Here is a 23,882-nt window from a genome sequence, read left to right as displayed (position 1 = left end):
TTGGATATTATGAAGAATGCTAAAAAAAAAAAAAGAATGCTGCTCTGATCTTTCATGGACAACATTTTTTGGTGGACATATGTTTTCTTGGGTGTAGGAATGGAGTTGCTGGGTCATAGGGTGACTATATGTTTACCTTTTGAGGAATTTCCAGGTTGTTTTCCAAAGCGTACAATTTTATATTCCTAACAGCAGCATATGGGGGTTCTAATTTCTCCATATTCTCTCCAATACTCACTCTTCATAAATTTGTGTCATCCTTGCACAGGGGCAATGCTAATCTTCTCTGTGTCATTCCAACTTTAGTATATGTGCCTCCCAAGCAAGAACTTACCCATATTTTTATTATATATATATATGAAGTGGTATCCCATTATGTATGGTTTTGATTTACCATTTGTATATCTTTTTTAGAGACATGTCTATTCAGACCCTTTGTGATTTTTAAAATAGTCTATTTTTTTCTTTTGTTCCTTGTACTTCTGTTTTTATATTTCAAAAACCATTGCCAAATCCAAGGTTACAGATCTATGCCCACATTTTCGTCTAAGAGTGTTATATTTTTAGCTCTTACATTTAGGTCTATGATGCACTTTTACTTAATTTTTGTATATGATGTGAAGTATAGGTCCAACTTCTTTTTTTTTTTTTTTTTTTTTTTTTGTGTGTGTGTGCAGATATTCAGTTGCCCCAGTATCATTTATTGAAAAGACTATTCTTTCCCCCACTTAATTTTTTTTGGTACCTTTGACAAAAGTCGATTGACTATAAATGGAGGGTTTATTTCTGGACCCTTAATTCTACTCTATTGATCTATATGTCTGTCCTTATGCCACTGCCACACTGTCTTGATTATTGTAGCTTTACAGTAAGTTTTGAAATTGGGAAGTGTAAGTCCTTCAACTTACAACTTTGTTCTTCTTTTCCAAGATTATTTTGACTCTTCTAGTTTTCTCAAATCTCCATATGAATTTTATGATCAGCTTGTCAATTTTTGCAAAGAAACCAAGTGTAAGTTTGATAAGGATTACATCGAATCTGTAGATCAATTGGGGGAGTATTGCCATTTTACCAACATTGTCTTCTGACACATGCACATAAAATGTCTTTCCATTTATTTTCATCTTCATTAATTATTTTTAACAATGCTTTACAGATAGCAGAGTATAAGTTTTACAGTTCTTTTGTAAAATTTATCATATTTTATTCTTTTTTAAGCTATTGTAAATAAATTTCTTCATTTCATTTTAAGATTATTCATTGCTTGTGTATAGAATTACAATTAATGCTTTTAAATGAGGTATAGTTGATTTATAATGTTATATTAGTTTCAGGTGTACAACATGGTGATTTAAAATTTTCATAGATTATACTCCATTTAAAGTTATTATAAAATATTGGCTATATTCCCTCTGCTGTACAATATATCTTTATAGTTTGTTTTATACATAGTAGTTTGTACCTATTAATCCCCTACCCTTATCTACAATTGATTTTTGTATATTAATATTATAAACTGTAATCTTTCTGAATTTATCACTTCTAATAGTTTTTAGTGGATTGCTTAGGATTTTCTAAATAGAAGATGATGTCATCTGTGAATAGAAACAGTTTTACTTCTTCCTTTCTAATCCTGAAGCCTTTTATTTCATTTTCTTGGTTAAATGCACTGGCTAGGATCCCCAGCACAATGTATACTAGAAGTGATGAGAGCAGACATCTTTGTCTTGTTCCTGACTTCAGGGGAAAAGTCTTCAGTCTTTCATCAACAAGTGTGATATTAGCTGTGGACTTTTCTCTGATGCCCTTTATTGGATTGAGAAAGTTCCCTTCTATTTCTAATTTTTAAAGTGCCTTTATCATGAAAGGGTATTGGATTATGTCAAATGGGTTTGCTTCATCTATTAAGATGATCATGTGGTACTTTGTTCTTTATTAATATTACATGTTACATTAATTAATTTTCAGATGTAAAAGCCAACTTTGCATTAATCCCACTTGGTCAAGGTATATAATCCTTTTAATATGTTGTCAGATTTGGTTTGCTGTATCTTGTTGAGGACTTGCATCTATATTCAAAAGAGATATTAGTCCCTAGTTTTCCTTTCTTCTGATGTCTTTTTCTGGATTTGGTATCAGCATAAAAGTGGTCTCATAAAATGAGTTGAACTTGTTCACTCCTCTTCTATTTTTTGGAAGAGTTTATAAAGAATTGGCATTAATTCTTTAAATGTTTGGTTAAATTCACCAGTAAAACTGTCTAGGCCTGGACTTTTCTTTGTGTATAATTTTTTTGGTTACCAACTAAATTTATTTATTTATTTATCTTTTGTTACAGGTCTATTAAGATTTTGTATTTCTTACTGAGTCAGTTTTGGTAGTTTGTGCCTTTGTAGGTATTGGTCCATTTAATCTAACTTACCTAATTTATTGGCATATAATTGTCCATATTATTTCCTTTTAATCCTTTTTTGTTTCTGTAAAGTTGGTAGTGATGTCCCCACTTTCACTTCTGATTTTAATAAGTTGAGTCCTCTTTTTCCCTTGGTCAATCAAGGCTAATTTTTTTGCCAATTTTGTTAATTTATCAAAGAACCAATTTTTTATTTCATTGATTTTTCTCTATTGTTTTCCTATTCTCTATTTCATTAATTCCTGCTGTAATCTTTATCACCAAATGAGAAGGAAAGCATAAGCTATCTTCCTTTTTTAACTTTTTATTTTATATTGGAGCATAGGTGATTAACAATGTTGTGTTAGTTTCAGGTATACAGCAAAATGATTCAGTTATACATATACATGTATCTATTCTTTTTCAAATTCTTTTCCCATTTAGGTTGTTACATAATATTGAACAGAGTTCCCTGTGCTATACAGTAGGTCCTTGTTGGTTATCCATTTTAGGGAGTTTGCGATTGACGTGACAAGCTATCTTTTTTGTAATCCAGTCTTATTAATGAAAATAAGCAAAGCCCCGAACTTGCGCTATAGGAAACTAATTATTGCTTCAAACCATCTCTAGACCTTCAAGCACCCGCTGCAGAGGTTGGTTTATGTGTATAGGAGTCTGAAATCCAAAGACTAGGAGGAGGAGAAAAAAAATGTCACCCTTTGACAGTGCTCCTCATCAAAATCATCACATAATACAATAAGGCAGTCTTCTGCAGAGGTAGGACCTCCACCCTTCCTCTCTCTCTAAAGTAAGTTTGTAAATGCTTCACTAATCAGGCTAAATTTATTTCATTTGCTCCTACCCAGTGTCAGTGGAGTCTTTAAAAGATTTTGTCTACCAAATAAGCTTCATATACATTAAACAATAAACAGTTTGTTCTGCCCATATTATTACTATTTTTTGGTCAATGTTAATCCATTTTTCAAATGATTTATTAGCAGTAATATGATAGTATTATAAAATCACAAAAATTACTAAATCAGTGTGACCTGAGAAAGTTTTGTAACCTCTGGATTATCTATTTTCATTTTTCCCCCACAGTCTTATTAAGGATAACCGCATGGGTTTTATTAAACTTCCTGAAATATTAAAAAGAGCTCCAAGAACCTTTCTAACCTCATGAGCCTCAAATTGGTAACTGATTGATGAAGGTGTCTCTAAAATCACACCAATAGAATAAAACTGTATTTTATTGGTGAGTACATGCTCCATGGTGATACCCTTATGGTGATATAATACCTCCTGCTCTTGATCACATTTCCCAAAGATATTTTTCTAGAGGTAGAGAAGGAGCAAAAGGTGCGATTAACTTGTGACACGTTTGGGAACACTTCATTTATTCTACAAAAATTGATTGAGCATATACTGTGGCATATACTGTGTGCCAGACATGAGTGAACAAAACAAAGAAACCCTGACTAATATTCTAAAATCTAAATGCTTAATATAATATCAGATAATGGTAAGTGCCGAGAAGAAACATAAAAGAGGGGATTCACGGTGTCAGGGAGTGAGGTATGCTATTTTGAAAAGGATAGTCAGGAAAGGCCTTGGATATGAGAACATTTAAGTAGAGATCTGAATGAAGAGAGAGCCATATAAGTAATTGGAGAGAGTTCCAGGCAGAGGGTTCCAGCAGGTGTAAAGGCGAGAGCATGTATGGCATTCTAGATAGGAGTTTGCATCTTGTAAGTTTTAGTCTTTTGAATTTGACTCTCAGATAACAGTTAATTATAATATTAACTTTGTGAACTTACAAAGCCAAGAGTCACCTTCAGGCATGTGTCAGTGACTTGACTCAGATGCAGACACCCCATTAGGCCTAAGAGAAAAGCCTCCTATTACTTTAAAACAACATTTGTACTATACTAAGTTGCAAGATTGGATCTGAAGGACAGAATCAGATACTCTATTTTGTTAAGGTACTTTGGGAAAAACTTGTGATGTCATACCCGTTAGGAAATTTATAAGACATCGTTTTTTTCTGAGTGATGAGGCCAAAAGTGAATTGTACTTTCTTCTTTACATATATTCTATATTATTTACATTTTTATTGAGCATTTTTTTAGTAATCAGGAAAAACATCAAAGTCTTTTTCATATTCATTTAAAAAATGAGTTATAAAACAATACTATATGTAGCAAAATCCCACTTTACATAAAAATATAGAATGTGTATAACTGTGTGTTTCTACATTTATAAATGTTTTTTGTAGGTGTTTTTTTGGGGGGGGAGAAGATTGGCATCTATGTAGATTTACTTGTATATAAAAAGAAAAAAATAGAAGAGCAGAGACCAAAATGTTAATAGCAGTTATACCTGAGTGGTTGAATTTTGGGTGATTTTTAAAAATCATCTTCAGTATCATATTTTAAACTTTTTATTGAAGCATAACATGCATAAAGAAACAGTGTAAAACATAAATGTATAGGTCAACTAATTATCACATATAACTACCACTCTAATCATCAACCAGGTAAAGTAATAAAACCTGCTAGCACCCCAAAAACCCCTCATGCCCCCTCATTCCATCCCTTATACCTTGACTTGCTGCATTAAAGTTTAATTTTAACTGGCTTTGATAGTGAGATAAATGGAGTCATATAATATGTACAGCCTGGGGTTTAGCCTCTTTCCCAGTGCCTCTTTTTGTCAACTAGTCTTTCGTGGGTTGAAGCCAGCAGAATTGTCACAATTCTTTTCCATAATATTGGCACAAATTACTTTCAAATAACTTTACTTTTTGTCAAGCATTCACACAGACACATATTTCAGTGAATCTAAACAAGTATTCCTGAAACAAGTATTCCTGTCATCATTATCCTCATTTTTTGAGGTGAGAAAATAGAGATGAGGTAAGTTGCCTATAGTCTCACAGCAAATTGTGGGTGGAGATAGAGGCTCCTACCTCTGACTATAAACCCCTTACAACAGCTAGAGAAGAATACAGCCTAATTCTCTAAGGAATACTGTGACACCCAACAAATTCCCCTTTTAATTTAGAAAACATGATTTTCCGACATGGCTAAGGGGGAAAACATCTTGTGAAATCTTCCTTGATCTGTACTGAACAAAGAAGAGAAGAGTTTGGCTAACCTTAGCCTCTGGGTGAGTATGTTCCTAGCCTCCTCCTGCCCAAGGAGTGCAGTATACAGAACATCTCACAATCTCCTACCCTTGCTAACTTCCTGTCCTTCCTTCCTTCCCTCCCTCTCTCCTTTCTTCTTTCTTCCACCAAATGCTTAATGAAAGTCTACTATACACCATCCTTCTTGGTACTTATGATCCAGCAGGAAATAAAACAGACATGGCCCCAGCTTGCTTGAAATTTACAGACTAGCAAACTAGGGTCATTTGTAAACAAAAAAAAAATCCCAAGTGTGGTAAGTATTAAAACACTTGTGCAGTGAACCTGGCCCAAATTAAGAGATAAATATTTGATCAATGAATCAATGCTCGAATGAATGAACAAATGAAGAGATGAATTGACTGACCTTTAAGATGTTATTACTCTGAGATTCTTACTATAGCAGGATAATTATAATTTTTTTCTGATTCCGATTTTCTATTCCTATATTGCTACAAGTGAAAAATGTTGAGGAAGAACTAAACTAAATCTGTCAGTCAAAAAACTTCATAAGAAAATCAATTAACTAGCTCAAAATCATTTCTGTACTTTCAGAAAAAAAAGAAAGCAGCTGCCTGATGATATTTTTAATTGAATTCAAAAGCTATTACCTATGAGAACCTTTAATTTATTCTTACTCAGTCAATCGAAAACAATTTAAGCAAAACAGAATCTGTTTTCTTCTAAGTTGCAACTGAGCTGAGAGCTGTCATGCCAAGTTTCACCCAGTGTGAATTTCAGGAGCTGAATGATAAACACCAGTAAAAGAAACCCTTCCCTACAATGCCAGCAGGACTGCTTTGCTACTAGGCAACAATCTAAGAAAACCAATATTCTGTTGTAAATTACCCATCTAAAAGGCTAGAGAGGAAATTACAGAAAGAAGCAATCTTCATAATAATTCCCCCATTACCCCATCCTGAGTCATCTCTTACCCATGAAAGGGTGAATATAGTAAGTATTTTCAGAGAATCTCATTCTCATTAAAGTGAGGATTAGAGAGATTGCCCTCCTAAAGAAATGGGTTTAGCAACTCTATGCAAAGGCCTTACCCCCATAGAGTATTTACAAATGTAATGGGTGAAAGTGACAGAGGGAAGGCTCTGGAGGCTGAAGTCGTGGGAGCCACAAAACTCAACTTGATGTCAATACTGTCAGCTACATTGCAGCCTAGTCTCTACTGGTTCATCCATTCATTCAACACATGTGAACAAGACAGAAAAGCTTAGAGTCTAATGTGGAAGTCAGATGAGAAATAGGTACACAAACAAACAAGATTGCCAAACATAATTGTGCCCTGAAGAATACTTCCAAGGTGATGTGATAGCGAGTAACTTGAGAAGACTTATTTAATAAGGTGGTTAAGAAAGGCCTTTCAGAGCATTCTTCTAAGAGCTTTACATATTACAAATGTTCTCTGTGTTCTTTTTAATAGGGCCTAACCATGCTCCTGTCACATTAGCTGATGTAGACTCCCAAGAACTGGAAGCTTACTGTCTTTTCCAGACAACTCATGATGAGTCCGTGGAAAGGAAGGGAATGGGGGAATGTCTTAACCCAATGGCTGGAATTAGCCAATACAAGAATACAAGGGGAAAACTCACTTCTTCCTTTACGACCATGGGGAAGGCAAAAAATTCCTTAGAATGGCTAAAAAAGCAAGAATATTAAAGAAAATATTGAAAAGTTGGATTATTTTCAAAATTTGAAGCTTTTCTTCTTAGAAAGACACCGTTTAAGAAATTAAAAAGCAGGCCACAAACTGGGAGAAAATATCTAATATATATCAAAAATATTATGAGTTTGTATATCCAATATATATGTGTGTAAACACGTTGTGCATGCATATATAAATGTAACATATAGGACACGTGTGTATCATATGTCATATAGACCATATAATGAACTCTTAAATATCGATAATAAGAAGACAAACAACCCAGATTTTAAATGGAAAAAAGATTTAAACAGGAACTTTGCAAAAGAGGATATGCAAATGGCCAACAGGACTCAGAAAGATATTCAACACCATTAGTCATCAGAGAAGTACAAATTAAAACCACAATGAAAGGGACTTCCCTGGTGGTGCACTGGTTAAGAATCCGCCTGCCAATGCAGGGGACATGGGTTCGATCCCTGGTCCAGGAAGATCCCACATGCCACAGAGCAACTAAGCCTGTGCACCACAACTACCGAGCCTGTGCTCTAGAGCCCGTGCTCCGCAACAAGAGAAGCCACCGAAATAAGAAGCCTGCCCACCGCTTGCCGCAACTAGAGAAAGCCCGCATGCAGCAACAAAGACCCAATGCAGCCAAAAATAAATAAATAAAATAAAACCACAATGTGATACTCCTTCTCACCCACTGGAATAGCTAAGATGAAAAAGAGCAACCATATCAAGTGTTGGTGACGATGTGGAAAAATGAACTCATACACTGCTGGAGTACACACAAACTTGTATACGATGTTCATAAAAGCTTTATTTCAAATAGCTAGTAACTAGGGACAGTCCTACTGCCCATCACAGATGAATGGATAAACGAACTGTGTTGTATCCATACAGTGGAATACTACTCAGCAATAAAATGAACTACTAATACGTACAATAACATGGATGACTCTGAAAAACATGCTGAGTAAAATAAGTCAGGCAGAGAAGTACACGCGGTATGATACCATTTATATGAGATTCTAGAAAAAAGGAAATTTAATCTATAGCAATAAAGAGCAGATTAGTGGTTGCCTGGGGCCAGGGGTCAGAGCAGACTGACTGTAAAAGAGCATGAGGGAAATTTTGGGGGTGATGGAAATGTTCTATATCTTAATCGTGGTTGTGGTAAAAACTCTAAGAATGTACCCTTAAAAGGATCACATTTTATTGTATGTGAATAACAATAAAGTTGACTTTGACTCAATAAAGTTGATTTTTAAAATGGGTTCTTTCAAAAAGTGATCTTAGTGTTTGCTCATAGCACTGGTGGAGGCACGTCATGCATTATATCAATTCACAAAGTTTGAGGTTGGAAATCTAGGCAGATATGGAGCCAATATAACAACCACAGCCCCAAAATATCCACTGACATGGTTTTACCAAATTTACCATAGCAGTCTTTTTTAAAATAAATTTATTTATTTATTTATGGCTGCGTTGGGTCTTCACTGCAGTGCGCGGGCTTCTCATTGCGGTGGCTTCTCTTGTTGCGGAGCATGGACTCTAGGCGCATGGGCTTCAGTAACTGTGGCACACGGACTCAGTAGTTGTGGCTCGTGCGCTCTAGAGCACAGGCCCAGTAGTTGTGGCACACAGGTTTAGTTGCTCCGCAGCATGTGGGATCTTCCCCAACCAGGGATCAAACCCGTGTCCCCCGCATTGGCAGGCAGATTCTTAACCACTGTGCCACCAGGGAATTCCTACCTTACCAGTCTTGAAAGATGCTCTGTGAAGAAGTCTCTGTAGTCCAGTAAATTGCAGAAAGACTGAATATTCTATAGATTCACATTATAACAATACCATAAATATAGTTCTGAAAGTCCTAGAGTAAATAAGTATTTATTTATGCCAGCCCTTCTTATTTTATCAAGGAAGATCTACTGGAACACAGTTTGGGAAATGCTAAATCCATTGATCAATGTCAATCTGGAGGGAAGTTTCTTGGAGATTTTAATCATCAATATGTATTTTAAGTCTCAAAAGAGCATTTTAGTATGTAGCATTTTCCACATGTATTTGAGCGTGGTACTCTATTTTCAGCTGCATCTTGCAAAATTGGTATTCTATTTTCTTCCAAAAACAGTTTTCTAGGGCTCTTCCAAAGAGCTTGGTCCTTGCCTCTATCTTCCTCATAAGCAACTTAGCCAAATGGCAAATACAGGATTGTCAAATTTTCAGATGACACAAACTAGTTTTCTTTTTAAAGATAGTCAATACTCGGCTTCCCTGGTGGCGCAGTGGTTGAGAGTCCGCCTGCCAATGCAGGGGACGCGGGTTCGTGCCCCCGTCCTGGAGGATCCCACATGCCACGGAGCGGCTGGTACCGTGACCATGGCTGCTGAGCCTGCGTGTCTGGAGCCTGTGCTCCGCAATGGGAGAGGCCACAATAGTGAGAGGCCCGCGTATCGCAAAAAAAAAAAGATAGTCAATACTACAGAATTTGAATTCACTGAGATCTGGACAGGCAAGATTGATGAAATTTAAAAAAAAAACTGTCGAGTTTGAAAAATCAATTAAGTGTATACATGTTTTATGGGGGACAGAGGGAAGCAAATTTTGGAGTTTTAGTTGGCAATAAACTCAACCAAAAGTATGATGTTGTGTCATCAAATGCTAATTCAACCTTAGTCTACACAATTAAGAGAATGGTGTTAAGAATAAGAGAACCATTGTAGATGAGTACCACTGTCGATCTACAAGATGGTGAAAGAACCAGGAATGTCAAAGAAAGAGTGCCCAAATTCTGGGGAAAAGAAAACACAGGCAGAATGGTATTTGCCTCCAAATATGGGGAGAAATTTCATGGAAAGTCACTCAAGCATCTTGATTGCCAGCTTCTAGACCTATTTTTAAAAGCTCTGATTGTACCTAACCAGGACTGTCTTAATCAGAATGGAAATGTGTCCACAAAATCCACAGGACATGGGAGGATCAGGTTCAGAAAAGATGGAGGGAGCTCTGGGATGGGGCAGCCAGAAGCCCCGCCGGGGTTACACCCAGAAGAAATCCGGTCCTCACACCTGTGCCCCTAGCAGTAATGATGGATGAGCAGGACCTGCCCCTGTGTCCTTGCAGATGCAGCCTTGCTCAAGATTCAAAACCCCATTACAGAACATTCAATGAGCCGGACCAAAATCCTGTGCCTAGCCCTGGCTGGATTTATTTTGAGATATTCCAGAGAACAGAACTAGCAGCAATGAGATGGTTGTCAGTCCCAGACAATGTCAGAATGCCTCTGCTTAGAAAAGTTTATACTAATTGAATACTTGCCAAAGATTTTTTTCTCAATGTGGGAAAGGCAGCAATTACTCAGACTCATTCAGTGAGAATTTTAAAAGTGATAATGGGCAAACAAGAGTGCAATGAACATTAGAGGTCATCTACAACAACTCTTGACCTTTACCAACATGGAAACTCATCTAGAGAGATCAAATGATTTTTTTTGAGGGGCTCTCAGTGAGTATCAAAAGAAATGAACACAGGATCCCCGTGACTTCAACCCACCGTTCTTTGTTATAAAATACTGCCTCCTTTTTCAACTGAACCATCTCAGTTAGTGACAGAATTGTAAAATTTACTGAGATCAAAATATTGTTGTGTTGAAATATCCACTCATTGGTGTTAACAGAATTAATGTAAACACAGGAAAGTGTGATCATGTGGGTAAGGGAGAGGAGGTTAAGGAGGGAGGTGGGGACAAGATGAAAAATTCATTCAAACCTAACTGAATTTATTTTTCTGATGTGACCTCTAATTTACCAACATGTTCTTGGTTTTGATGCTAACCTTTTCCAGTAATTAAAGTTTGACTGTTTAAGGAAGAACAATGCCTTTGACTACAAACAAGACTAGGAAAATGTCACTGTGAAGGCAAGTTACTTTTCATCTGCTTAGTAAACTTTTTGACTGATGAAAAGTCAGTACTTCACCAATTCTTCTTGCAGGTGTTGTTTGTCTGTTGTGTCTCCTATGTCATCTGGAAACAACAGTTTAAACACTACTTTAATGAGAAAAATCGCTGGTCTGGTTCTGCCTTAAATGGATTTGTAGCTGATCACTGACTGATAAGATGTTTGCTTTAAACATTTTTTGATGGACAAATCCATTATTTGTTGCCAATTTTTCCAAGGTCCACGGAGAAATTAGCTTTAATTATTCCTTTGGTTGCAGGAACATAGCAAATCTGTTCTTAAGAAAGAAGGGTAAACACTACTAGTCATTGGTTTTCAGCAATTCTTTCATAAATCAAAATACTGAAACTAGTGAATCAAACACTTAGGTTTCTCTGAAGGACAGAGTATATTATATTAATTCTTCCTCCTCAATACAGAAGCAGAAGAAAAGAGTTTCCTGAAATATTGTGTCAAAATATCAAGATAAAAAGTGGACACCTCAGTCATTCAGAGATTTCATGTATACATCTAGTAACACTGTGGCCTCCCACTTCCTTTCAAATTGATGTAGGGTATAGATTCTCTAACTGCTACCATCCTGAAACATAGTGTCCACTAGCAGACAAGGAAGTAGCATAACCAGAAGCACTCACTTAAAAGAAACTCAAAAGAAAAATCAGAAAGAAGAAAAAAGGACATTAACAGGGAAAGAGGCCCCAAAACTGGAACGAACCCCTCATCACTATTCCTATTTTCTCCATACAATTTCTGAGTTTGCTCTCTAATAGCAACTTAACCATCCTCTATTGTGTTACTCATCGTCTCCAGTGGAGACACCCCTTCCTCTCAGAGTATGAATCCTACGATTTGGCTGATTCTAGACGTGGTCAGTGACAGCCTGTGACCACCCCATAATACCACAGGTCAGAAGGACTATCATGGCTGTGTCTTACCCAGATTGGTTTTCTTAGAGTGGAGCTCACACTGGCAAGGTTCCATCCAGACTTGTAAGCAACCAATTTCTTTCTCATTCAAATTTATAATTAATTCACCTTGAGATCTTGGTCATGACCTCCCTTTACATTTGTAATGTTTCAAGAGTAAATGTTCATACTGAACTAACTCTGGGAACCATGTGGGAGGAACACTGCACAGCGCTTTTCAAAATAATATCATGGCAGGCTTCCCAACTCACAGCCACAATACCCTGTGGAATCAACAAAACTATTTAAAACAACAACTGCTTCGAATCAGAACAATTCTGCGGAGGCTCAAGGCAGCAAAGCTTTTATTCCTAGACTCTAGAATACTGGTCTTCTCATATCATGACCCAGATAGATCGGAAACAAAAGTTTCGTCCCCCCACTATTTCTCTTATCACAAACATGCTGTTTTTCTTTATTCGATTTCATTTTAATGCTGGTTATGACCCACTAAACTGATTTCATGACCCACTGATTGGTCATGACCCACAATCTAAAAAGCACTGCTCTAGAACGTGGAGAACTTCTCTCCTTATCTGGAGTCATTTCAAATGGCCATGTTTTTAAGATTCTAAAGTGATGCTGCACATTAGATATACTCTATAAAAATTAAGATGGCTGGGTACCCCAGCTAGAGATTCTGATTCAACTGGTACTGAGCATCAGTCATTTGTAAAAGCTCTCCGGGTGATTTTAATGTGTGGCCAGGATCAGGACCCATTGCTGTGGTCTAGAGCAGCTAATAAGAAAACCGTAAGTTCCTTTATTGCAGTATACTTTTTAAAAGAATCTCTTCTTATAAAGTTATTTTACATAATATGAATTAGCCAGTCAGTAGGCTGTGTATCAGTTTGCCACATTTGGTACAAGATAGTCTTTAAAGCACTTTACAATCTCTATTTTTCCACTTGAGCAGCAGAATTCCTAAAGGCCAGGAGGCCTGAGCACTTGGCCTCTTGCCTTGGACACAGCATCACAGCAGGAGTGGGTTATTACAGAGCCGCCTCTGGTCTGTTGACCTTTTCCCTACTGAGCTTTATTTCCCTGAACAGAAACTAGATGCCTGAGAATGATGCATGGAAAGTGACTGCAGTCCACAGCGGTGACCCTTCACCTACTAAACTTCCTTTGTTGATTCCACTGCCAGGCGAGGGCAGCTCAGGCTGTGAGTGTGGGACCGACCTTTCACCCAGTTAGCCTGCCAGCAAGAGGCCCAGCATCGGCTTAGCTTCTCTAGGATGGCCTAGGTGCTTTCCTCCAAACACGATGCTGATGAAAACTGTGCATGGCAGAGTAACTTTATTTTTAAACAAGAAATGAATTTATGAATTCATACCCTAGCAAAGGAAAATGATCCCTTTGCTCCAATACACAGTACATTTTGAGGTACCCATCTGTTGAAAGCAGAGGTGGGAGAACCCTACTGTGGAAGGGGTGAAAGAAAGAGCAAAGTGTCCTTTTTGGATTCAGCACTGACTACTGAAACACGGCAAGGCCCTTCATCAACCAAGAACATAACATAACCAGGTTGCTCAAACTCAGCATTGTCAAATCCTCAAGTTTATTTTCAAAAGGGAAGGACTGAAAGGGGAAAGGAGTATGTGTCTGTGTGATTACTGTTAAAGCTAAACATGGTCTAATTTCCTCTCTGGCAAAGTCTAACCTATACCCTACATATAAGATGACACCAGAAAAAAAATCAGTGTCCTCGAAGAAACAAGCTGTTGAGTTTCCAGCATGTTTGGGGTTTTCTTTCCCCTCAAATTCAGTTTCACACAGGTGTCTGGTTTGGATCAAGAGAGCAAACAGGCATTCTTAGTTCTAAAAGGTCAGAAAGGCTCTTGTGAAAAAAAATCTTAAAATTGCCAAGCCCCAGAATAGCATGGCAAAGATTTCCGTTTAAACTGAGATTTAGAAAACTCGTATTTCCTACTATCTATGTGACTTAGGTGACTTAATGTCCCCTCTGCCTCAGTTTTTCCTCTGCAAGTGAAAGTGCTGGATTAAACGAATGCTTTTTGTATTTGTCTTTGACAGTCTAACTAAAGGACAGTCCTTCCAAATGGAAATGGAAGGGTAGAGGCAGGGAGGCTGAAACGTGGAGGCCGCTTGGATCCCTAGCCCAGGAATAACAAGGGGTTGTATCTCTCAAACCTGATTCACTGCTTCTCTGATCTCTGGAGTGCTGTGTCGGCAAGAATCCTGAAGCCAAACCAGACCAAATAGGAAAGAATGTTATGATCTACAATTGGTGGTGTCAGCTACAGTTGGAGAGGGAGGGACTAACCACTTGCACAATATGTACTTGCTTAAATTGGCATTTTCAAACAAACAGAAAATTTTAGTATAACATCTGGGTATGTCTTTTTACTGCTAAGCACATAGCATTGCAATGCTATATTAATGCATTGCGTATACTAATAGGCCAGTACACATGAATTGATTGAATTAATCAGGTAGTATGGAATTATCGTGTAAATGACAAAATTTTCCCATTTTTAAGTGGATATCCAGTGGGGTGTTTATACAGTGTTGACCATCCCCTACACTGGGATAAGCAAAGAAATGACAAAAGGAAGTGACCTCTAAAATTTGTCTTCCAGATGACCTGATGCCTGATTGTGTCCTTTTATTATCTGGAACACCACTAAAAGGTTGTCTAAGGCAGCCAGGCAGTGCTACACAAACCAAGGCTGGACCTTGGCAAAACTTGGAGTTTTCCAAGTAAGAGATTTCTTTCTATTTGGATTCTGGTAGGGGGAGGGGGAGGGGAAAAGAAATATCCTGTTTGGTGATAATCTCAGGAAATGTAGGCAATGATCAGCAATCAGAGAAAAGGAACAAGTCACAGAACCAGAAGCAAAGTTTCAGCTGACAGTAGCTCGATATCAGTCTACAGGTGACAAAGGGCACGAAGGATAAGGGAGAGAAAGAGCTGAATTCGGGCTTCTCAGGTGTGGGGTCTCCAAGCCTCTTGGTATGCCCAAGGGGTTAGTAGAAGGCAGGAGAGCGATTAACCCAATTCCCTGTCGTGATCCTGCCTTCCAATTTCGTCGAAAGCCTATTTTAACAGATCTCTGCCAAATTCTTCTGCCTGTTCTTTTGCTACATATGTTTTTATTTCAACTTTCGAAATAACATAATTAAGAAGTAACACATGTTTCATTGTTTAACATTTGGAAAAGCACAAAAAAAGCAAACATAAATACTGATAATTTTACCACCCAAAAATAACCATTATGGACCTTCTGGGCTATTTTCTTTATACATATGTTTATGTATATGTTTGTGCATATAATATTCAAAATATTAACCATCTATGTTTTCCACCTACATTTCTTATTACCCCATGACCCCCTCCCTCATTTGGACAGCTCAACCATGACTCACAGAAAAAGCCCAAAATACTTAATACAAGTTTGGGAGATCCGAGAAATTGAGATATATGTTTTCTTTTTTCCTAAAAACCTATGTGTGGTTTTTATGATCCATCTACTAACTCCTTCTTAAGGTTCATTTGGGCTGTTGTCAAGTTTCCTTCAACTTTTATTTCCTTCAGTACTCCCCAAACCAGAGAATCTCTTCTAGTTTGAGAGGTAATAGTGGGAAACTTGATGTGATTTATTGCATATTCACTATACTCTAGATCTCTTCAAGGCCTGGGCCTTTGAAACTCATTTTCTGCACCAAGACCCTAGGAACATAGCAGGAGTAGAAATGGCTGCATGGAATATTAGGCAGCCAGGCAAGAATCAGCCTTCTAGAGTTTCCTGTAGCCCAAATGGTACAGTCACAACAGAGGGGCACTGAGGTAGATGGGGTATGAGACTAGGGTCCAGTATGTTTCAGGAACAGCAGGATAAAATGTTGCCCATGTAGCCAAGAGCAGAGACAGGCCAGAGAGAGAGAGAAAGAGAGAGAGAGAAACAGACTCAAATAGGTCTTTTAGATGAGAATGAGGGATGATATTGTAGCAGTTTACATGAACCAACAATCTAGAACCACATATAATGAGAAACATCTCACTGGAAGCTAGCATGGTTAGATGACACCAGGCACTAGATCTCCACCTGCCCTGAGACCTCGGCCTATATGAGCTCCTGAGAACATAGATGCAGCCCTGGGGGAAAGAATGGTAAAATCTCCCATTAACCAAACAGACTTATTGATACTATGTATAAAATAGACAACTGATGGGAACACACCGTATAGCACAGGGAACTCTACCTAATGCACTGTGGTAACCTAAATGGGAGCGAAGTCCAAAAGGGAGGGGATATCTGTATGTGTATGGCTGATTCATTTTGTTGTGCAGTTGAGGCTAACATAACATTGTAAAGCAACCATACCAATAAAAGAAACCAAACCAACCAATAAAACCAACCAAACCAACCAATAAAAATTAAAAACAAAACAAAACAAAAAACCCAAACAGCTTTGTAATTGACATTAAGCTGACTTACAGAAAATTTCAACACTGGCACATCTGACGTTTGTGGACTGAAATTTGTACCCACTCTATATATTTTAAATGGCTTAACTAGGGTTGGTTCCCTAGTAAGAGAAAGAGAGAGAGAGAGAGAAGAGTTTTCCCAAGTGCATAATTATGGTGTTGGACCATGGAGTACATACTGGATAAGAGGAGGAGAGATGACGTAAGAGGAAGGAAGGAAGGCAAAACTGGAGTCTCAGTGAGTTTGAGGTAATGTACATGAGAAGATGGCTGAGTCAAATACTCTAGGACTATGGGAAGTGGTATACAGGGAGTTTTTGATATTTTACATGTGGTAGTATTACTTGTGAGGATAAGTTCTAGGGTGTATTCATGGGAATGGGTAGCTGAGGTGGGATATAGATAGATACTGACAAGGCAAAGAGACTGATGAATTCAGACTGATGAATACTGAATCCTTTCAGTAAAAGGATAAATGGATCATTCACAGTAGTGTTGAAATCAACAAGAATGATAACAGGAATCATACTGGCAAGGAAGTAGCCATTTACTCCATAAAAGGCAGTGATAAAAAAGTAGTAGGTGGTATTATCCGATGCCTGGTCTTCAAAAGTCCTGTGATTTTAAAGGAGAGTAGAGGAGTAATGTTTTGAATGCAGAGAGGTAACAAACAAGGTGTGGAAAGAGGAGGACACTCATCTCACCTTCAGGTCAATATACTTTGAGTTAAGGAAAAAAGCCACCTACACTTAAGAGGTTGCATAAGACATGATGTCCTCAGGTTGTGGCAAGAATATAAAAATATTTAGAGAAGAAATTGGTGACATAGGAAGTTTGTAGACAAATGCTGAGTTCTAGAAGGCAAAAGGGAAGTATTTGGAAGAAGGGCAAAGAGTGTGACAGACTAGGTCAGACGGGGAGGTACAAAAAAAACAATCTGGAGAAGAAACTAGGCAAAGATGGATGAACTGAGGGGAAGAAATGTCAGGTGGTACCTGAGTTAAATCACGACTTGAGGCATGGCAGAACTGGTGCAGGTAGGCTCTGAGGTCCAACAGTACAACACAGAGTCCAGGGAATCATTTAGCCTAAACCATGTGGAACCAGATGGCCACGGCTCACTCCTGCACTGAGATGTGTTATGACAGGGGGTAGGATATAACCTGGAACACAAGACTTAGGGAAGGCCTGGGGGCTTACTATCTCCTACAGTGCTATGGTGTGGTAGACAGGGGAAAATCTCACAGATAAAATAAAGATGACTTTTCCTCAGTAAAGAGATAGTAAGACAGAAGCAACAGAAGAACAAGAAAGGGATAAAGGTGAGAATGAATCAAGTAATGATGCAGGGCATCTAGGGTGTATAGGGAAGAAATGGAAAACAGAAGATGAATGACATACTGTTAGCAAAAGGGAAGGTGAAAACCTGAAGATCTTCATGAATGCCATGACAGGATTAGAGAGAGCAAGGGAATAAGCCAAATGGAAAAAGAGGAGACAGTGGGTTGGGATCAGGGCCATTCATATTTTCAGAGGCAAGGTAGTCCTGACCAAAAATCAGATATGTGAAGTGGTCACAGGAATAAGTAACAGAAATAGAGTAGGTGTGAAGGTCACTGGGATTAAAGAATTCAAGGAACTATGAGGACAGAGAATTAGATAATTCATCCACATGACTTTTGACGTTGCCTAGGATTACACTGCTTTCCAGAGCCCCAGTTCTACCTTTCAGATCAGTTGCAGTAGACCAATATACTCAGGGCTGGAGCATCACCACCCCCTGCACAGCATTTATTTCTATAAATGCTCTCTCCACCTCACCCTCCCAATTTGTTGCACTCAGGCAAAACACAGTCACACAGGACCACTGGAATTGGCAGTAGCATAGTTAGAAATAGCAGTGGTCTAGTTCCCAGCTGCTTCAATCCACTGTTGCTTCATCCCCAAATCCCATAGGAGAAGAAAAATGCACGGGCTAACAAGTGACAGGGAACAATCTTTCCCAGAGTGGTGTTATTTTATACACTGTTCATTCGGCCAAGAACTATCACTTTAGTGTATAAAGCACAAAGCCATGCATCGTGGAGAACATAATATGGAGTATAAAGGAAGAAGTGAGAGTTTCTCCTTCCACACACCCCCAATACCATGACTGTTTGGTGTTATTCCCTCCCAGACCCTTTACATGCATATAAGAAGACATATTCAAATATTCAGTTTTTATTATTTTTTCTTTCTTTCTTAAATAAAAATTGGACCATACTATATACATATTAGTCTGAGACATGCTTTTTACAATTAGCCAAATATAGAGGACAATTTTTCAATATATAGACAATGTCAGTATAGGTCCTCTGGGACAAAAGTGCAAGAGGTTTTGGGTATTTTTGTTTGTTTTTGTAGAAAAAAAACATACACTCACCAAATCTGTGACTATATAACATGTACCTGGGACCATATTAATCTGCTCTAGAAAAAGTACCACATCCAGCACAGCAGTTTCCATCAGGGATGCTTACAGTAGTCCATAACCATTCTCAAAGAACCATCCAGTTTCCACAGATGAGTTCAGTGGAGATATGATGGAACCACCACCCTTAAGATACTTATAAGAATGGAAGTAATCTCTCTCAATCCTACCAGGATACCATGTTGTTTCGTATTTGTTTCAGAAGCTTATACTTGGCTTTCCCCCACTTTGACAGTTCTAACCCCATAGGCCAAGGACTTACTGTGGAATTTTCCAGATACCAACTGCCAAGTATGTAAATCCCAGTTATACACTCAAGGACCAGAGAAATTATTCTATCCCTAGGACTCTCCTAATGGGAAATGTTTGCTCCAGCACCCCCAACTGGGCTGGCTGATGGGTAGCCTGTGAAAGGCTAAGGGGGAGGAAGCAGTACTGGGTAGGGAAAGTTTTTAGATTGTGGTGCATATATGGCACTTGTGAAAGAAAAGGGGACATGGGAAGCAGAACTGAGCAGGGACAGACTCAGACCATGATGCAAGTCTGACAAAACCACGGCCAACCCTGAGAGGTCCTCAGAGCAAAGGAGTCCCATTAGCAAAGTCCCACATTGAGGAGAAATGGCCAGCCCTAGGTGCTTATCCGTCACAGGGGCTTACAGGGGAAAAGTGTAGCACTGATTCCTATACTATGTGGATCCCAAAGGTGCTGCAGCTGAATGCTGTCAGCTAACTGCACACCTTGCAACTAATAGCAAGTATTTTAGTTCATGGGTGTTATTTATTTATCTACTCCCCCATGAGTAGACAAGTTGATTTGTTTTCAAATTTTTGTTCTTACAGGTAAACTGCAATGAACAATCTTGTACATTAATCTTTATGCTCTCTGTTAGTAAAACTGTAGGATAAGTTTCTAGAAGTGGAATGGCTGAAACAGAGGTAACTCCTTAAAATTTTTATAGATTCTGCCAATTGCCTTCCAAAAAATATTGCCAATTTTACACTTCCACAAATAGCACAGGAGAGCATTCATTTCCCCAGGACTTGCCAACATCAGATGTTATCAGCATTTTTTATTTGCCAGCCTGACGGTAGAACAATGATGTCTCATTATCTTATTACTTTTTTTTTTTTGGTACGCGGGCCTCTCACTGTTGTGGCTTCTCCCGTTGAGGGGCACAGGCTCCGGACGCGCAGGCTCAGCGGCCATTGCTCATGGGCCCAGCCGCTCCGCGGCATGTGGGATCTTCCCGGACCGGGGCGCGAACCTGTGTCCCCTGCATTGGCAGGCGGACTCTCAACCACTGCGCCACCAGGGAAGCCCTATCTTATGACTTCTTATTTTCCTACTCATTCATTAGTCTCAGAATGTTTCCACATGTCTGTTTTTTTTCTTTAGTTAATTTTTTATTTCCTTTGCTCACCTTCTCTTATTTTTTTGTAAATGCAAACATTAAACACAACTGAGAAATTTCTGGGGGGAAATGAACTCTAAGCCTGTATTTGGAGCTGAGGCAAAATTCTTGTTTTCCAGTGTAAAGTCAAGATGTGTTAGCTTCAGGATTCACTTGCTTTTTTTCTGATAACATTGGAGCTACAGATGGAAAGAAAAAAAAAGAGTAATAAGAAGAACACTTTTGCTTCAGTGTTGCTTTAGTTAAGGGAGGGATTTTGACCTTGATAAGTGTAGGGAGGCCAAGAATGAAACCAAGGGCTGCTCCAGAAGGAAATACTGTGCACAGAAAAAAGTAAGACATGGCTGTAGGCTAATAGTAGAGGGGAGCCCTGTGTCAAGAAAGTGGGGAGAGGCTCTTACTCACCTACCTTCACTTCTCTGCAGTGGCTTAATAGCCTTTGAGTTCTCATCTTCCCTTCACCAGTAATTACAGCCGCGCCTGTGGTTTCCCGTTAAACTGTTCCCAAATTCATCATTTGTGTTCCCCCCTCCTCAGTCAACCTATCCTTTCCTCCTGACCCTTCTGACTTCTTGCTTCTATTGCTGAAATCACCCCCTCCCAGTAGCACAGGCTTAGAACATCAGAGAACGGTGTTTTCATTCTTCCTTCTCAGATTTGACAGAGCCTAGAGATTTTACCAACAAATGGCCCTTTTCATTTCCTTTCTCCATTGCCCCAATATCTTTCCTCTTTACCTGTGGACTTCTATTTTACCTTTATAACTCAGATGTGTCACCTCTTCTAGGAAAGTCTTTGCTGACTGCTTGCTCTTCCCCCAACTCCAACACACACTTTATATGCATCAGGCTATTTTTTTCTTTAGATTCAGTAAGTCCCTTACATATGAATCTTCAAGTTGCAAACTTTCAAAGATGCAAATGTGCGTTCGCATGTCCAATCACGTCAGGTGTGAGTGAAACTGCAGCTTGCCCTCTGTCTCCTGTTGCTGACAATCCTTCAGCTCTACCATCTCCCACGTCCTTTCCCTCTTCCAGTCAGTAACTCTTCTTGCCTGTTCACTCGATGCCAGCCCCTGTATGCCAGCTGCTGTACTGTACTACTGTACTTTTCAAGGTACTGTACTGTAAGATTGAAACTGTTTTATTTTTTGGGTTTGTTTATGTTATTTGTGTGAAAAGTATTATAAACCTATTACAGTACAGTACTATATAGATGATTGTGTTAGTTGGGTACCTAGGTAACTTTTTTGGACTTACCAACAAATTGGACTTACGAACATGCTCTTAGAACGGTACTCGTTCGTATGTAGGGGACTTACTGTATTTACATGTCTTTCTCTAATCCTTGAAGAAAGGAACTATGCCATTTTCATTTTTATGTCCCCAGCACCTATCATAGTGCCTGGTACATAATAGGTGGTCAGTGAAGTTTAGTTGCACTGAATTGTTTAGCTGCTAACAAATTTGTGCAGGGAGCTCATTGCTTGTTGCCTAAAAGACTTCAACAGTTCCATGTTGCCTACTCCAGGAATAGCAAAGTCCTCATACCAGCATTTAAGGCTTTCATGATATAACCCCATGTTGCATTTCCTCCCCACTTTGGTAAACTAGTCATTATTTCTCTACTATATCCTTAGCTTGTACATCTGTGCTTTTTCTCTGGCTTAGACATCCTTCCACATTGTCTACCAGTAATTTGCCAAAAACTTCCTCATCTTTCTAAGGTTGTCTCAAAAGCCAACCCTCAGAGAAATCATTCCCTGACCTCCAACATAGCTCTTCCTCCAAACACGCCTGAGCCCTGTTAGCATCACCACCAGCTTGACACATTGATCAAATCTCTTTTATGAACTGTTTTCTAGTGCATTGATTGTAATTTTTTTGCTTTGGGGATTAAACAGAAGTCCCATAAATTAAAAAAAAATTGACCATTGTTTTCTATCACCCACTATTAGTATGCGATACTTGAGAGAAAATGGTTTTGCACCCACCAAGGCATCCAGTCCAACTCCTGATACCTAGTATCCTCTAAAAGCACCAGTTATAAGAAACATCAGAGACCAAATACTGATTGAGGCCTTGCTTTCCTCAATCTCTTCACCAACATGCTTTCACCAATATTCCCTTCTCATGCCCCAATGGAAGGCTGCTCCACCTCTATAATTGTTACTTTCTCAGAGAGACATTCCTTGCCCACAAATCTAAGGTAGTTACAGCCAATTATATTCTTCATATGAATTTTCTTCATAACCCTCATTGTCCATTTGCTTTTGTAATGCCTGTTTCCCCCACAAGTCTAAAACTTCCATGAGGGAACAGATCATGTCTATTTTGTTGTGTGTTGAAATAGCCATTTCTTAAAAAATCATTTGTCTGTTATATACTTTGAAAGTATTTTCTCCAAGTATGCTGTTCATTTTTTTAACTTTAAATATTCTGTAGTCAAATCTGTTCATCTTTCCATCAGGGCTTCTGAAGTTCCTGTTGTGTGTGCGTGTGTGTGTGTATATATATATATATACACATACATATATATATATATATATATATTTTTTTTTCTTTTGCAGTACGCGGGCCTCTCACTGCTGTGGCCTCTCCCATTGCGGAGCACAGGCTCCGGATACGCAGGCTCAGCGGCCATGGCTCATGGGCCCAGCCGCTCCACGGCATGTGGGGTCCTCCGGGACCGGGGCACGAACCCGTGTACCCCGCATCAGCAGGCGGACTCTCAACCACTGCGCCACCAGGGAAGCCCCCCGTTATGTATATTTTTAGTTGCTTCCTTGGAATATGCTCCTAGAGGTGGAAAAGTTGAATGGGCTTCTCCTTAGGTCTTGATGCATTTTGTTCCATTGGACATATGCCCAGTCCTTTGGCAAAAGTGTGACTTGCACTCTTGAAGCTCTACCCTTTACTCAAATGAATGTGCAGGTTCGTCCATATCCATTGCTCCTAAGTAATTCCCTTTCCTTTACTTTTATAGCAACTGGATCACCTCCAAGTTCTGAGGTCAGCCTGAGAATAGAAATGAAACTCTCTTTCCAGGTCACATTCTAATCACGGTAATACACAGCACCTTAGCCAACTGGGTACACAACCTGATCTGTCTATCCCAGCCCAGTTACCGTAACTGTTGCCAGTTCCTGTCATAGACATATGACAGAAAAGAATGTAACATACTGTGAGAATAACCTGGTAAATATTGTTGGATGGGATGACATGCATACAAGTTTGGTGACCTCGGTTCACATTTAGCCCTTAGCCATCTCTATGAACGTCATATGGCTTCACCTGATCTTTAATCACCCCACCACACATACGGGAGCACTGCGGGGGGGAAGTCAGGTCAAGTGATCAATGGGACTTTCCTAAATTAA

The 23,882-nt window shown here is 38.9% G+C and overlaps 1 pseudogene; it reads right to left on the bottom strand.

The window, feature by feature from the left end:
* Positions 1 to 229: 229 nt before the first annotated feature.
* LOC113618640 (uncharacterized) lies at positions 230 to 330 on the bottom strand (annotated as a pseudogene).
* Between the last annotated feature and the right edge of the window lie 23,552 nt (positions 331 to 23,882).

The sequence above is a fragment of the Aethalodelphis obliquidens genome, unplaced genomic scaffold (genome assembly GCF_003676395.1).
Source record: "Aethalodelphis obliquidens isolate GAN/ISIS:26980383/991018 unplaced genomic scaffold, ASM367639v1 scaffold5, whole genome shotgun sequence".
NCBI lineage: Eukaryota > Metazoa > Chordata > Mammalia > Artiodactyla > Delphinidae > Aethalodelphis > Aethalodelphis obliquidens.
Note: the sequence above shows the minus strand (reverse complement) of the source record. Positions and strands in the feature narration are given on the sequence as shown.